Source organism: Coregonus lavaretus (genome assembly GCF_964263955.1).
Source record: "Coregonus lavaretus genome assembly, chromosome: 31".
NCBI lineage: Eukaryota > Metazoa > Chordata > Actinopteri > Salmoniformes > Salmonidae > Coregonus > Coregonus lavaretus.
This window is the reverse complement of record NC_140018.1, coordinates 39813416-39827921: the sequence shown is the minus strand read 5'-3', so window position 1 is coordinate 39827921 and position 14506 is coordinate 39813416. Positions and strand designations below refer to the sequence as shown.

The 14506-nt window shown below is 41.4% G+C and overlaps 1 protein-coding gene across 1 annotated transcript in view; it reads left to right on the top strand.

Annotated features, from left to right (window-relative positions):
• Nucleotides 1-14506, top strand: part of LOC311106732 (uridine diphosphate glucose pyrophosphatase NUDT14-like) — a gene marked incomplete at its 5' end in the record, with an annotated part of 70565 nt that overhangs the window by 34633 nt on the left and 21426 nt on the right. The gene's annotated exons all lie outside the window — the stretch shown is intronic.

The following is a 14506-nucleotide window of genomic DNA, read 5'->3' as shown; positions in this document are numbered from 1 at the left end:
CCAGATGTGCTCAATTGGATTCAGGTCTGGGGAACGGGCAGGCCAGTCCATAGCATCAATGCCTTCCTCTTGCAGGAACTGCTGACACACACCAGCCACATGAGGTCTAGCATTGTCTTACATTAGGAGGAACCCAGGGCCAACCGCACCAGCATATGGTCTCACAAGGGGTCTGAGGATCTCATCTCGGTACCTAATGGCAGTCAGGCTACCTCTGGCGAGCACATGGAGGGCTGTGCGGCCCCCCAAAGAAATGCCACCCCACACCATGACTGACCCACCGCCAATCCGGTCATGCTGGAGGATGTTGCAGGCAGCAGAACGTTCTCCACGGCGTCTCCAGACTCTGTCACGTCTGTCACGTGCTCAGTGTGAACCTGCTTTCATCTGTGAAGAGCACAGGGCGCCAGTGGCGAATTTGCTAATCTTGGTGTTCTCTGGCAAATGCCAAACGTCCTGCACGGTGTTGGGCTGTAAGCACAACCCCCACCTGTGGACGTTGGGCTCTCATACCACCCTCATGGAGTCTGTTTCTGACCGTTTGAGCAGACACATGCACATTTGTGGCCTTCTGGAGGTCATTTTGCAGGGCTCTGGCAGTGCTCCTCCTGCTCCTCCTTGCACAAAGGCGGAGGTAGCAGTCCTGCTGCTGGGTTGTTACCCTCCTACGGCCTCCTCCACGTCTCCTGATGTACAGGCCTGTCTCCTGGTAGAGCATCCATGCTCTGGACACTACGCTGACAGACACAGCAAACCTTCTTGCCACAGCTCGCATTGATGTGCCATCCTGGATGAGCTGCACTACCTGAGCCACTTGTGTGGGTTGTAGACTCCGTCTCATGCTACCACTAGAGTGAAAGCACCGCCAGCATTCAAAAGTGACCAAAACATCAGCCAGGAAGCATAGGAACTGAGAAGTGGTCTGTGGTCACCAACTGCAAAACCAGTCTTTTATTGGGGGTGTCTTGCTAATTGCCTATAATTTCCACCTGTTGTCTATTCCATTTGCACAACAGCATGTGAAATGTATTGTCAATCAGTGTTGCTTCCTAAGTGGACAGTTTGATTTCACAGAAGTGTGATTGACTTGGAGTTACATTGTGTTGTTTAAGTGTTCCCTTTATTAAGAAGCTGCAGATCGGGTGTGTGGTGGAGGACGACAAGGTGGGAACAGACCAGCTGGAAGAACAGATCACAGCCTTCGAGGACTATGTACAGTCTATGGATGTGGCTGCGTTCAACAAGATCTAAAACTCAAACACTTACCAACAAAGACACTGAGCACCTTGGAGCCGCAATAAAAAGCACTTCAGATGGAAAATGTTTGTCGCTAGTTGCATTCTGACAAAAGTTGTTCTGTCAGTGTCTTGTTTATGTAGCTTTTGAGGGAAGACTTGGGTGTTGGGGACAACTCGGATGGTGACTTGCATTCTCCATTGAGGGTACTGAAATTGCTCTGCCATTTCCTGGTTGCTAAAACAAGCTGTGTAGATAGTCATTGTACCACCTAAACCGCTGTGAAATACATACTCGATAACATAAAAATATTGTATTTTCAGCTGTTTAATGGTAATGTACTAAACGGGAACCATAGAAATGGCGCCATTGGTTCGTTGGGCAAATTCTATTTAGAAAATGATTGGCTGTTTTGGGAGAAATGCCAAATGTAGTAGGTGGTAAACACCTGCTTAGATCTTATGTTCTGAGGCATCAGTTAACATAAATTATACAATGTAATAAGCACAAAGGCTTCATTCATAAAGGTCATGGTAACTGACTGCCATCTCATCAAAAGTATAAGATCTGAGACTTACCTCAGACATCATTTTCAGCGTTTTTCCAAAACACTTATTTCGCCGTGGGGATGGCTGAACGAACCCCAGTTAACTCGTTTTTGGAGCACAAGCTGGCGTGCTCTGAGTGACACATAACAATTATATGTGAATTTGGTCCGGTCGCCCAAAAAGTGACATTGCAGCAACTATTTATTCTGAAATGTTTGACCATAGAGATGAAGGGCATAGCTCAGATTCATTACAATTTGTAAGTCGCTCTGGATAAGAGCGTCTGCTAAATGATGTAAATTTCAATTTCATTATTTGGAGCTGTGTATATATATATATATGTCACGAGAATTTATATCTCTAATTAATCAAACTTAATGCTCTAAATAATTCCCAGAGGGTGTAAATTCTCTGGTTTAATCATGAATTAATCAAAGGTCCGCAACCAGCAAGAATGATCCGTATTTTTAATCATGGAGAGCTCTGACGCCAAAAAACACACATACAGCTATTATACCCCTTGAAACACAAAGGCCCTTTGCTCCGCCCACCTTTAAACCGTTTCTTAGTCCCCTTCACCCTGGAATGCTTTCTCAACAGTTTCTAACTCCTCCCCCTCCGTTAGTGGGTTGACACTACATTATAACTCTAACACCGTTCACACATTTATACTGTATTTGGGGTGAAATCCTTTAGTCATTATTCTTAAAATACAAATGAATCTATCAATCCACCCCTTTGACTAAATGTTTTCACATTCAGGATAAATGTATTTACAAGCATGATTAATCTCAGAGATTACGTCAGAACTAATAAACATTTCATCCAATGGCGGTCTTTCAGGGTCAAAATCCTCGTCATCCACCAAGCCTGGAGGATCGTTTTTCACATTCCCCTGGTTAGAGTCCGGAGTCGGTCCATCTCTCATCATTGTTGAGATACTGCATTTCACCAACGCCTTACTCACCAATCCTCGGACACAAGGAACAAGACAACAACCACATAATACAAGAATACCCATACAAACACTGACCGCCCCTAAGATGGTGGCTGCTATGGTTTTCCGTTTACCAAACATTTCATCAAACCACCCTATCCACGATGTACTAACTTCTGAGTTCTCAGTTCATTCTTCACTTAGTGCAGTTCATTCTGTAAGAGCTTTTTTTTTAAAGTATTTTGTCCTCTCCTTCGTATATTATTTAATCCTACCACTAGCCTCTTCCCCCCTCTTGACACATGGTTCTGCTCATGTGTCAATATTACCACCTACCTAAACAATAACTTAGGTAATATTGGTAATTTATCATCCAATTGCCATCCCTTATTTATTTTTGAGACTGTCCCTTGCTTCTTTATTGCTCCTCCCACTTCCTTTGTCTTTTATGGCGGCTAAATTCGACTTTCATTCAGTTCAGAATCAATAGTAATCCAATCAATCAATCTCTTATCTTGTAAAAACACTCATGTTTAGTTCAAACTCTGTTCTACCCCGGCTCTCCCGGGCTTGACCTGAAGACTGATGGTTGGACATGACAGGTCCATACTTAAATCTTTCAAACCTAACACAAACCCCCCTTCATGCTGTAATCAATCAAGAAGATAGCAAAGGAGAGACAGGTTTTAGCCTGAACTCTGCTCAACCCTTCACAATGTTTGAAGAGAGACAAAAGACAGCCATGGATTGAAGTAAGAGGAAGCACTTCGACCCTAGGTCACCTAAGTCTTCTGCCTAGCAACAAATAATTTAAAAAACTCTATGTTCGTGATTAACCCAGTTATATCTAACTAAAGAAACTCCCTCATCACCATCTTTAAATCACGACCAATGTCATATATCCCTCTTTACTCTCTACCATTTGGGTAAAATCACTGTTATATGTAGGAAAAGCTAAGACTGTTTGGGAAGTGAGCAACTTTTTTCTATTCATAAATTGTTCTTCCTCAGAGTTCTGCCATTGCCTTCCCATAGATAAGATGACTTAATTTACCAGTATGCAGTACATAATGGAGTACCCAAGCTTTACAGCAGTCTATCATTCCCAAAAAGCTCATCATTCTTCATCTATTTCTGGACAGCTAGTCCCTATCTTAAATGATCCTATCCAGCTTCCTATTATTACTATCTTCCTGATCTTATTACTAAATCAGTGATCTAGGCAATAGCTGTTTCACATTAGATTGTGCCTTCCTCTGATTACTGCAGCTCATTGCATTAATTTAGTTTCAAATACCAACTTGTTGTTTATTAAAGCATAATAAAAATGAAATGTAAATGACAACATTTGATAATATCTCAACTTACTTCTATCCCGTAAAAGTAATCCAAGATTAGTACAATTGACTAGCAACAGGTATTTTTCATTCAGGGAAAGCTCTCCCTCTTCTGTTATTTTAATGTTTCAAATCCTATTATTACCAAATTATAATCTTCTTCACACTTTTCACAGCACTATAAATTACCCTCAATTTGATCAAATAAACCATCCCAAAGTCCTCTTCTCATGCCCCCAGAACCACCAGTGTGGATGACCAATCAACACCAGAAAGTCAAAACAGAGCCCAGAGGCCATTGAAATCACCCAACAAACCGTTCTATCCCACAGCATAGTAAACACCACCTATGAACTGTTGAAAATCCCCTAAATTCAACATAACAACCCTTTATAAACATCATACTAGGTGTGTTGTTTTTTATTTGAAAAACCCAATTGAAAAACAACAATCAAAGATAGCCAGGCCCCACTTAATTTGGTAGCTCCCTTTTACGACCTAAATACTGCCTAACTTCACTACTGCTCCCCCTAGCCCTTGGCAACATTCCAATGAGATAAGCTAATCTTTTTCTCCTGGATATACATTTTGTCAACCTTCAATTACCATCAGTATTCTAAAGATGGTAAGTACACACAAAACATGATACAGATATCCCCAGTCCTAACTCATCAATAATCGTTTGTATCAATCTAATTCCTCATAACTAATCTCACAATGATTATTGAACCCCTAAATCTGCTCCATGTGATCTCATCTCAAATGATCCATTATCAATTATTTTACCAACACCATAGGAAAATCTGTCTCCCCTTCTATTGTTCCTTTCGCCCCTGTTAATGTCATATTTCATTCATTAGCCAATACAATCACATACTCTGTGTAAGTAAGACATTATATTTGATCCCAGGCATTCCCTTAACATAATGCTATAGGAGACTTCCAGCAATCCTGGAAGACACTATATAATACCATCTTTCATTAAGTTCACTACACCTTCTAATATAACCCTATAACCCATTTCTATTAATTTAATCATTGCAACCTGTTGCATTGATGTTTTTAAAATATAAACCTATTGTTTAATAACTTATAACCAATGTTTATTCAATCCATCATCCTAATAGTAAAAACGATATCCCATTGTTCACGTAACGAAACCAAATTATCGTTTTAGAATTCACCACTTATTTTCATACACCACTGGTGTTACCCAACCTATACAATAAAGTAATAACCATTTGAATTTATCAAAGCACTTCCTTCCAGTCAAGTATTTAGACCTCTACTTGAAATCTTACAGCTCAATCTAACTTGCTGGACTGTCTCTATTTTTTCCCGCTAACCAGAGCCATAAATTATTCTCCTTTGTCCTCAACTCAATTTTCACAGCTCTATCGCCATTTCAGTTCGCTATTCAATTTCTTTAACTGTTCTCTCTGATTCGGCCCTAGTTAATAAAACAAATACTTGATATCGTTGATAAGCATACATTTAATGATATTCCTATCATCTGAACTATGTACTGTCTCTCACCCCTCCCCCCTGCTCCTTCCTACACAACAGGGGAGGCGCAGGGACCTGCCCTAATCATCTTCCTTCTTAGGAAATAATGTCATTCGTACCTGTAACATATTTTCATAGACCTATCTAGAATACCTCTAAAGCTATCTAATTCAACTTTTAATACACATAAAAACTCTCTCTCCCTTCACCCATTCCCTATTGAATAAGTGAGTCTTTCTATTTAACCCCAACCACGCTACAAATCTTCCATTCAACATCAACAAACCAAATACTCAGTAGTATCCGGTTACCATTCATACCAGCCGTTGAATTCACTCATACACACAGATTTCACCTTATGCCATTGAAATTCCCAACAAAACATAATAGTTCAATGGAACCCTCTATTGGCTCTCTACTATTTATACATTACTTCTATAACCACATTAGTTATGGTCCGATTACCCATTAAACCTTATCACATAATCAAACAACGGCACAACCTTAAACCCATATGGGGCGGCAGGTAGCCCAGTAACCAAGAGCACCGTGTCAGCAACCAAGAGGTCGCCGGTTCCAATCCCTGAGCCGACCAGGCGAAAAAATCTGCCGATGTGCCCCAGAGCAAGGCACCCAACCCCAATTGCTCCTGCAAGTCGCTCTGGACAAGAGCGTCTGCTAAATGACCAAAAATGCAAATGTTAATATTCTCTACTTTCTCACCCATGACGTACGTCTACGTTTGGGTGAGAAAGTTGATACGTATATATCGTTAGAAATGTATAGGTACCTCTCAAATAATCGCTTTGTGGTGTTTTTAGCCAATTCTTAATCGACACAAATCACTTCTTCAAACATTTTACCCGTGGAACCAAAAAATAGACTGTCATTTCCCGGACATTGCCCTTTCCCTTAGCTCTGCAGGCGCGATGGTTATGACCTGTTTTGTTACAGTATTTACACGGGGCCTTACACTCTCTAGCAAAATTCTCTAGTCTTTCCTGACTCTCCAAAAGCCATACTCTCGCTGTGTCTAGCCCCTCCCCTCGCTGTTTCTTCAAATCGGTTCCACAGTTTAGCCTCTAATTTCTCCACATCGAGATGCCCAATAAATCCATACCTCTTCTCCCAAATGGATCCATAAAACATATTTCTTCGATCCCCTTAATATAATGCTATATCTTTCATCCCCCGTTAATTCTCGGACCTCTTTAGAATATTTATTTCCCATGGTGGAAAAATAAGAAATCCCCCCGTTTAGTAATAATTCAATCCAGAATTATTTTCCTGGGACTTGTTATTTGGTGCGACTCTTGAGCCGATGTTTATGATCTGCTTTTGTAATTAACCATTTAAATTATCCAACCCATAACCCAGAGTTTTTTTAAAAACACCAGTTTCATGAAACGCAACCTTTTTTTTCTCACGCGACCTATTTTAGTCCCTTCCTTGAAACAATTATCACGTATTTCGATGGATCATTAGGTCTCACACGTCTTGACTTGTTTAATGTATCTATCTCACACAATGATAATTATCTCCCTTCCTGTTTAAATTGTAAACACTGTACCCCGTACAATCTCAATATTAACTAGTTTATTTTGGTGATGGCCATTCACCTTGAGTCATTTCAGACCCCCTTCCTCCCTTTTAATTATCTTATGAGATTTTGGTAACTATTCTCTGCCCTCCACAATAATTACTATTCTCATACAAGTTCAAATAATTACACCAAAATCCATGAATAAAAATTACTGACCTTCTCCTTGTAGTTCGGATTTAAATGCTTTTTAAATCTCGTTAACGTCTTTATCGTTCATAAGATTCATCACCGGCCTGTTTATAACCTTAACGTCGAAGGCCAGGTCTATTCTATACGGATGCTGTCATCCGCCCGTGCACGGTTTTCGGTGTCCTCAGAACGATAAAGACGCAATTTGAGATCCTGCTCGAAGGACCATTTGTCACGAGAATTTATATCTCTAATTAATCAAACTTAATGCTCTGAATAATTCCCAGAGGGTGTAAATTCTCTGGTTTAATCATGAATTAAACAAAGGTCCGCAACCAGCAAGAATGATCTGTATTTTTAATCATGGAGAGCTCTGGCGCCAAAAAACATACAAACAGCTATTATACCCCTTGACACACAAAGGCACTTTGCTACACCCACCTTTAAACCGTTTCTTAGTCCCCTTCACCCTGGAATGCTTTCTCAACAGTTTCTAACTCCTCCCCCTCTGTTAGTGGGTTGACACTACATTATAACTCTAACACCGTTCACACATTTATACTGTAAATGGGGTGAAATCCTTTAGTCATTATTCGTAAAATACAAATTAATCTGTCAATATATATATATATATATATATATATATATATATATATACAGTGAGGGAAAAAAGTATTTGAGCCCCTGCTGATTTTGGGGTCAAATACTTATTTCCCTCATTAAAATTCAAATCAATTCATAACATTTTTGACATGCGTTTTTCTGGATTTTGTTGTTGTTATTCTGTCTCTCACTGTTCAAATAAACCTACCATTAAAATTATAGACTGATCATGTCTTTGTCAGTGGGCAAACATACAAAATCAGCAGGGGATCAAATACTTTTTTCCCTCACTGTATATATATATATATTTTACACATACTTAACCCCTTGTTTTTGTTGGCACAAAACTACCTCCGTACTTCCATTCATTTGTATGGGTTGCCTTCAGACGAGTTCCGTGACACTTGTGGTAGTCCTAGAGCTAAAGCGTTTGGACTCTACAGACGTTTTCGGGAGAATACCGATTTTTGCGATGTCTCATGGTCTGACAAACACCATTGTAGCTCGGCCACCTTCCACCGCAGATGCGGTGGATTGAGACGCAGCCCATGCTATCTTAAACTGATGGATTTTTATGGGGATTTTTTTATTATGTTACTTAGATTGACACACGGTGCATCAATAGACTCTTAAGGATTAAACACTATTATTGTAACCTGGAGACCCTCCACTCAGCATAGTGACCTACAAATACATTTGTTACAAAAACAGCCCAGCGTCAATAAGATAAACGCAAATCAGAAGCCATACCTCAATGACATTATATACCATACTGTTATCAAAGCAGCTCATTCTCAGTGGGTATTTGAATAGGTCGGGGATCAATCAAAGTTAGCTTTTATGCTAACTCTGACCTAACTGCTTAGCTAAGTTAACGGATTAGCATGCTATCTCCTTTGTTTGCCTTGCCGGCGATAGCCTAGCTACCGGTATATGCTACAGTATGTGGCTTGCGGTCCTGTCATATCCCTCTGTTACAATCCCATTTTTCAGAGAGGCCCTTAAAGCACATGTGTCAAACTCATGGCCCGCGGGCTGGATCCGGCCTATAAATCCGGCCCGTGGGTGGTTTGAGTTGGAGGTCTTCACAGATCCACCTGTACTCGATTAACCGAGACCCAATCCAGGACCCAGAATTCTAAATAATGTCACGGGTCTGGGTCGGATCTGAAATCATTGTCTGGGGTATGTGTCATTTTAACTGACTTGTCCGGAAGGACCCGTATAGATCCGAATGTGACTGCTGCAGTAGAACGAGAGAGAAATCGTATAATTTTCACGATAGTGGCGCGTGTAGCTTGTTATTGGCCAATCCTAAATCATCAAAGTGGTAAGACACTACGGTCATAGAGCCTCCGTTTGTGGCGAAAGTTAGGAGATATCTAATCAATGGAAGATGGCATTAAAACGACAGAATTCAAAGTTCAAGGAGAAGGATAGGCTACAACGACCAAGAGACAACAGGTAGGCTGCTTCTTAATATTCTGAATGGAGTTGTTGTTATTTGTAACTGTAGGAAGAGAGAGCGCATGCAGCCTCAATTAGCTTAGCTAGCTAGCTGTCTTAACTAGCTTCTCAAGGTTTGATGCAGTCAAGACAGGTACTACGTAATCACAGATGATAAATAACCTAGCTATGGCAGCTATTAGTCTACTACAGCGCGAGTCAGCTTGGTTGATTGCAGTCTCTCCCGCAGTCCTCCCAGTGTCACTCGCTCACAGTAGCACGGCCCGTCCCCCGCCTGCTAGATCGGCACCTCTCTCTCTCTCTCTTCCTCGCGCTTTATCAGCTCCGGTTAATAAAGTAGCTTAGAAATTTACTTTTCTGCTGCTTCCCTCACTTGGATCGGACCGGGTCTGGATCCAAACAGGTCTATACGGAATGGGTCTAGTTGTCCATTCGGAATGGGTCTCTATATTTAAAAAGTAATTCATGCATATCGGGGGTGGGAAAGCCCCAGGTCCATTTCGTAACGGGTCCAACTTTTTGTACCCGTGAAAATGCATGTCATACAGTGCCTTCAAAAGGTATTCACACCTTGTTACAGCCTGAATTTAAAATGGAATAAATTGATTTTTTTTCACTGGCCTAAACACAATACCCTATAATGTCAAAGTGGAATTATGTTTTTCTAATTTTTTACTAATTAATCAAAAATGAGAAGCGGAAATGTCTTGAGTCAATAAGTTTTCAACCCCTTTGTTATGGCAAGCCTAAATAAGTTCAGGAGTAAAAATGTGCTCAACAAGTCACATAATACTGTAAGTTGCATGGACTCACTCGGTGTGCAATAATAGTATTTTACATGATTTTTGAATGACTACCTCATCTCTGTACCCCACATATACAATTATATGTAAGGTCCCTCAGTCGAGCAGTGAATTTCAAACACAGATTCAACCACAAAGACCAGGGAGGTTTTCCAATACCTCGCAAAGAAGGGGCACTTATTAAGCAGACATTGAATATCCCTTTGAGCATGGTGAAGTTATTAATTACACTTTGGATGGTGTATCAATACACCCAGTCACTACAAAGATACAGGCGTCATTCCTAACTCAGTTGCCGGAGAGGAAGGAAACCGCTCAGGGATTTCAACATGAGGCCAATGGTGACTTTAAAACAGATTAATGGCTGTGATGGGAGAAAATTGAGGATCGATCAACAACATTGTAGTTACTCAAAACCTATTTGACTGTGAAAAGAAAGAAGTCTGTAAAAAAATATTCCAAGACATGCATCCTGTTTTTGCCATAAGGCATAAGGTAAAACTGCAAAAATTAAACTATGTCCTGAATACAAAGCCTTATGGCAAATCCAACACAACACATCACTGAGTACCATACTTCATATTTTCAAGCATGGTGGTGGCTGCATAATGCTATGGGTATGCTTGTCATTGGCAAGGACTAGGGAGTTTTTTGGGGGATAAAAATAAATGGAATAGAGCTAAGCACAGGCAAAATCTTAGAGAAAAACCTGCTTCAGTCTGCTTTCCAACAGACACCGGCAGACAATAACCTAAAATATAAGGCCAAATATACACTGGAGTTGCTTACCAAGATGACATGGAGTGGCCTATTTACAGTTTTGACTTAAATCGGCTTGAAAGATCTATAGCAAGACTTAAAAATGATTGTCTAGCAATGATCATCAACCAACTTGACAGAGCTTGAAGATTTTTTAAAAAGAATAATGTGCAAATATTGTACAATCCAGTTGTGCAATGCTCTTAGAGACTTACCCAGAAAGACTCACAGCTGTAATTGCTGCCAAAGGTGATTCTAACATGTATTGATTAAAGGGTGTGAATAGTTATGTAAATGACATTTCTGTATTTCATTGTCAATACATTTGCAAAAATGTATAAAAATGTATAAAAACATGTATTAACTTTGTCATTATGGGGTGTTGTGTGTAGATGGTTGAAAAAAAAAAAGGATTTTAATCCATTTTTTATTCAGGCTGTAACGCAACAAAATGTGGAATAAGTCAAGGGGTATGAATACTTTCTGAAGGCACTGTAAATGCTATCGGAAAAATAATCATTTGGTTGTGTATATAAAGGTCTTGGGTAACAGAATGCGTGATTATTTTTTTCTCCAAAGATCACAATAGCATTTTCATTAGTTTGTTACTTTAGGTTATCTGCTGCCATGTGCTTACGTGTGGAGCGCATGGAACAGCAGTTATTCTGGGAGAAAGTGGTATTTTGAAATAGAGCTAATCTATAACAAATGTTGAGTTTATTTGGCAAAGGTAAGTGTTTTGGAAACCTCGGAATCTGCTCTTTCCCCCGTGGGAAACGAACCCACAACCCTGGCGTTGCAAACGCCATGCTCTACCAACTGAGCTACATCCCTGCCGGCCATTCCCTCCCCTACCCAAGACGACGCTGGGCCAATTGTGCGCCGCCCCATGGGTCTCCCGGTCGCGGCCGGCCACGACAGAGCCTGGATTCGAACCAGGATCTCTAGTGGCACAGCAGTGCCTTAGACCACTGCACCACTCATCCCAGAAACCCTGGACCCACTCCAATTCACATACCGCTCCAACAGATCCACAGATGACACTATCTTTATTACAGTCCACACTACCCTTTCCCACTTGGACAAAAGGAACACTTAAGTGAGAATGCTGTTGACTCATTGACTACATCTCAGCGTTCAACACCATAGTGCCCTCCAAGCTCATCACTAAGCTAAGGACCCTGGGACTGAACACCTCAATCTGCAACTGGATCCTGGACTTCCTGACGGGACGCTCCCAGGTGGTGAGGGTAGGCAACAACACATCCACCACGCTGACCACCAACACGGGGGCCCTCAGGAGTGCGTGCTTAGTCCCCTCCTGTACTCCGTGGCCGTGCATGACTCCAACACCATCATTAAGTTTGCAGACAACACTACAGTGGTAGGCCTGATCACCGACAAAGATGAGACAGCCTATAGGGTTGAGGTCAGAGACCTGGCAGTGTGGTGCCAGGACAACCTCTCTCTCAAAGTCGGCAAGACGAGCTGATTGTGGACTACAGGAAACGGAGGGCCGAGCACGCCCCCATTCACATTGACAGGGCTGTAGTGAAGCGGGTTGAGAGCTTCAAGTTCCTCGGTGTCCACATCACTAAGGATCTATGATGGTCCAAACACACCAACATAGTCGTGAAGAGGACACGACAATGCCTCTTCCCCCTCAGGAGCCTGAAAATATTTGGTATGGGCCCTCAGATCCTTAAAAATGATATCGCTGCACCATTGAGGGCATCTTGACTGGCTGCATCACCGCTTGTTATGGCAACTGCTTGGCATCCGACCGCAAGGCGCTACAGAGGGTAGTGCTGACGGCCCACTACATCACTGGAGCCGAGCTCCCTGGCATCGATGACCTCTATGCCATGCGGTGTCAGAGGAAGGCCTTAAGAATTGTCAGACTCCAGCCACCCAAGTCAGACTGTTCTGTCTGCTACCGCACGGAAAACAGTACCAATGCACCAAGTCTGGAACCAACAGGATCCTGAACAGCTTCTACCCCGAAGCCATAATACTGCTAAATAGTTAGTCCGGGTAGCTATTTGGTTAACTATTTAACTCTCTGCATTGACCCTTTTTGCACTAACCCTTTTGACTCATCACATACGCTGCTGCTACTGTTTACTTACCATCGGTCACTTTATTCGTAGTTATACAGTACCAGTCAAAAGTTTGGACACACCTACTCATTCCAGTTTTTTTTTTTTTTTTTTGTACTATTTTCTACATTGTAGAATAATAATGAAGACATCAAAACTATGAAATAACACATATATAATAATGTGGTAACCAAAAGAGTGTTAAACAAATTCTTCAAAGTAGCCACCCTTGATGACAGCTTTGCACACTCTTGGTATTCTCTCAACCAGCTTCATGAGGTAGTCACCTGGAATGCATTTCAATTAATAGGTGTGCCTTCTTAAAAGTTAATTTGTGGAATTTCTTTCCTTCTTAATGCGTTTGATCCAATCAGTTGTGTTGTGACAAGGTAGGGGTGGTATACATGGACATGGTAAAAGACCAACTCCATATTATGGCAAGAACAGCTCAAATAAACAAAGGGAAACGACAGTCTATCATTACTTTAAGACATGAAGGTCAGTCAATCCGGAAAATTTCAAGAACTTTGAATGGTTCTTTAAGTGCAGTCGCAAAAACCATCAAGCGCTATGATGAAACTGGCTCTTATGAGGACCGCCACGGGAAAGGAAGACCCAGAGTTACCTCTGCTGCAAAGGATAAGTTCATTAGAGTTACCAGCCTTAGAAATTGCAGCCCAAATAAATGCTTCACAGAGTTCAAGTAACAGACATAGCTCAACATCAACTGCTCAGAGGAGACTGTGTGAATCAGGCCATTATGGTCAAATTGCTGCAAAGAAACCACTACTAAAGGACACCAATAATAAGAAGAGACTTGCTTGGGCCAAGAAACACCAGCAATAGACATTAGACTGGTGGACATCTGTCCTTTGGTCTGATAAGTCCAAATTTGAGATTTTTGTTTCCAACTGCCGTGTCTTTGTGAGGTGAACGGATGGTCTCTGCATCTGTGGTTCCCACCGTGAAGCATGGAGGAGGAGCTGTGATGGTGTGGGGGTGCTTTGCTGTTGACACTGTCAGTGATTTATTTAGAATTCAAGGCACACTTAACCAGCATGGCTACCACAGAATTCTGCAGCGATATGCCACCCCATCTGGTTTGGGCTTAGTGGGACTATCATTTGTTTTTCAACAGGACAATGACCCAAGCTGAGTAAGGGGTGTTTGACCAAGAAATAGAGTGATGGAGTGCTGCATCAGATGACCTGGCCTCCACAATCACCTGACCTCAACCAAATTGAGATGGTTTGGGATGAGTTGGACCGCAGAGTGAAGGAAAAGCAGCCAACAAGTGCTCAGCATATGTGGGAACTCCTTCAAAACTGTTGGAAAAGCATTCCAGGTTAAGCTGGTTGAGAGAATGCCAAGAGTGTGCAAAGCTGTCATCAAGGCAAAGGGTGGCTACTTTGAAGAATCTAAAATATAACATTTTATTTTAATCTGTTTAACACTTTTTTGGTTACTACATAATTCCAT